Source organism: Castor canadensis, chromosome 6 (assembly GCF_047511655.1).
Source record: "Castor canadensis chromosome 6, mCasCan1.hap1v2, whole genome shotgun sequence".
Classification (NCBI taxonomy): domain Eukaryota; kingdom Metazoa; phylum Chordata; class Mammalia; order Rodentia; family Castoridae; genus Castor; species Castor canadensis.
Window position 1 is genome coordinate 7,354,988 of NC_133391.1, and position 3,333 is coordinate 7,358,320.

Consider the following 3,333-nt stretch of genomic DNA (forward strand, 5'->3'; position numbering starts at 1 on the left):
TGCTCAGACATCTGCAGAGGCTACAGTCAGATCAAGGACAAGGGCAACCAACCTCTGTCTTCTTGGGGAGGGCTTCAGTGGGGCAGGCCTGTGGGGGACAATGGGAGGAAGAGGCTGATTGTGGAGCAATCGGAAGCCAGTCAGAGCTTAATTCCAGCAGGGCACTGGTGGCTCACACCTGTGATTCCAGCTACTTGGGCTGAGGTCAGGAGGATCATGATTCCAGGCCAGCCGAAGCAAATAGTTCAGGGACCCACCCCCCCCATCTTCAAAAACAACCAGAGCAAAATGGACTGGAGGTAGAGTTTCTGCTTTGCAAGTGTGAAGCCCTGAGTTCAAAATCTGGTCCCACTAAAACAAACAGACAAACAAACAAAACCAACTTAATTTCTTTTTCTGGGGCTGGCAGTTGGAGGCCAATGATGCGGGGATGGGGGTGTGGCTATTGAGAGCAGTATCCCACTCTCAGGGTCCAAGCTAGGGAAATGCAGGACCAGGGCTGCACAGTGGAGACAGAGGGAGAGCAGTGTGCCCCTGTAGAGGGCTAGATTGGGATTTGAGGAGGGTGTCTTGCTCTTGGAGTTCCTGGTGTGCTTCCCTAGGTCCTGGGTCAAGGAAGGGTCCATGGTAATTGAGTGTGTTGAATGTGCAAATCTTCAGGGAGCCCTGGGTACCTCTGAAGAGGGGCCCAGAGCCATGGGTGTGTGTTCAGCCTTCAGCTTGTCCCAAAATTCTGAGGATGGGGAAACTCCATGAAGATGCTCTTCTTATCTCAGAGTTTTAAAATTGGCAGGGAGCCAGGCACTGGTGGCTCACACCTGCAATCCTAGCTACTCAGCGGGGCAGAGGTCAGGAGGATTGCAGTTGGAAGCAAGTCCAGGCAAATAGTTCACAAGACCCTACTTTGAAAAAACCCAACACAAAAAACAGGGCTGGTGGAATGACAAATGATACAGTGCTTCCCTAGCAAGCGTGAAGCCCCAGTACTGCCAAACAAAACAAAACACAAAACAAAACAAAACAAAAAAGAGATTGCAGGGTGGCTCAAGTGGTAGACTGCTTGCCTAGCAAGTGCAAGGCCCTGTGTTCACACCCCAGTATTGGTCCAATTTTTTTTTTTTCATGGAGACCCATCCCATTCCCTGAGCACAGCCAGGATAAAAAGTGCAGGAGTAAGGAAATACACCCAGTAATCACTGGAGGTTGCTTGGACTGGAGGTTCTGACTCCTGGCTTCTCTCATCCAGAGCTGCTGCCAACTGGACCCCTGGACAGTCACCCTGTTTGTATGGGCCTCAGCTTCCCCATGTACAAAATAATGGATTAGAACTTGAGGATATGTCAGTATCATGAGGGTCACATAGAGGGACTTACTCATTCAGTGCTGGGTGGAGTCCTTACGTTTGCATTCTCTTCTTTTTTTTTTTAAATTTTCTGAGATAGGGTCTCACTATGTAGTCCAGGCTGACCTGAACTCTCTATGGAGCCCAGGTTGGCCTTGAACTCACGATCCTCCTGCCTCAGCCTCCAGAGTGCCGGGATTACTGGTATGTGCCTCATACCTGGCTCTGCATTCTTAGCAAGACCATCCTGTGAGGGTGGTCAGAGGACCACATACAGAGAAATTTGAATAGGTGGCCAGTCAGTCCAACACTGACCTTCCTATGTAGGATCAGCAGGGGGAGCTGTGGTGTTGGAAGAACCTGGATACCAGATGGGTAAGAACTTGACCTTGATCACAAAGATGGGTTGAATTTCCTAGAACAATCTCTCTTCTTAGCTTAAGTCTCTCCCCAACCTTTTGTCAATACAAGAACCTACTTTGCCTAGCCAAGACACCTTTCCTTATACAATCCAATACAGCTTCCTCCTGGCAACCTCCCATCCTCCCAACATGGCCCCCAACTTCCACAGCTGTCTCTGCAGGATTAAAAAAAAAAAAATTTTTTTTTTTTTTTTGCAGTACTGGGTATTGGACCCAAGGCCTCACAGTTGGTAGTTAAGTGCTCTATCACTTAAGCCAAACCTCCAGTACTTTTTTCTTTTGCTTTTGAGGTAGGGTGTCATTAACTTTGCCCCAGCTGATCTTAGGCTTGAGTCCTTCTGCCTCCACCTCCTGAGTAGCTGGCATTAAATGACCTCAACTCTTCTATCTCTTATTTTATCACTTGCGTTTATCCAGAAATCAGTCTTGCTTCTGTTATTAGTTCTACCTATTCAGAGAACTCCCGCTTCTCTTGAAGTCCTTGCTCCACCTCTGATAACACAAAAGATTCTCAGCTTTGTTTCTTGGTTAAGATTCAGTTCAAACCAGGCGTGATCATGCACACCTGTAATCCCAGCACTTGGGAGGCTGAGGCAAGAGGATCTCGAGTTCAAAGCCTGCCAAAACTATCTAGTGAGATCCCCTTTTAAAAAACAAAAACAAAAGAAAACAAAAAACCAAGAGCTAGAGGTATAGCTCAGTAATAGAGTGCTTGCCTACCATGCACAAGGCTCTGAGTTTTATCCTTTGAACGGCAAAAACAAAACAAAACAAAAAACCAACCCCCCCCCAACTAGCTCAGATATGTGAGACAGAAAAACAATCAAGAATGGGTTAAAAGGTTGGTGGAGTGGTTCAAGTTGTAGAGCACCTGCTTAGCAAGTGTGAGTCCCTGAGTTCAAATCCCAGTGCCACTAAAAAATTTAAAGAATGGGTTAAAAAGCATAATAGAAATGTTTTTCTTTCTTATGTAAAAGAGATACAGAAGTCAGCCATTCTGAGTTGGTGCAGTGTTCTTGGTATCAGGGACATGGTTCTTTTATAGAGAATCTTGTTGCTCTTTTTTTTTTTTTGGCACTAGGGTTTGAACTCCGGGCCTCATACTTGCTAAGCAGGTACTCTATCACTTGAGCCACTCCACCAGATCTTGTTGCTTCTTATACAGTATCTTGAAATTCTACCATCTTCATCATGTGACTTCAGCTTCATACCACAAGATGGCAGCACCAGCCACTTGCATTCCAGCCAGGAGGACTCTTTGAAGAAGATTCTCTTTAAGAACATTTCCTGGAAACCACACAGCGCTTGACTTTACATCGCCCTGGCTAGAATGTAGTTCTAACATCATAACTGCTCTAAAGGAGGCTCAGAGATGTAATCTTTGTTTTGGTGACTTAACCTAAAATTCATCTAACTTTGACTGTTCTATTACTTGGAAGAAGGGACAGCAGGTATTGGGGGGACAGCCCTTTGTCTGCCAGACCCCAGGAGCCTTTCCTTTGCCTCTGTGAGGGCAAGAATGAAAAACACTCCTAAAATCTTTCAACCTTGGGAGGCCCCCCATTTCTC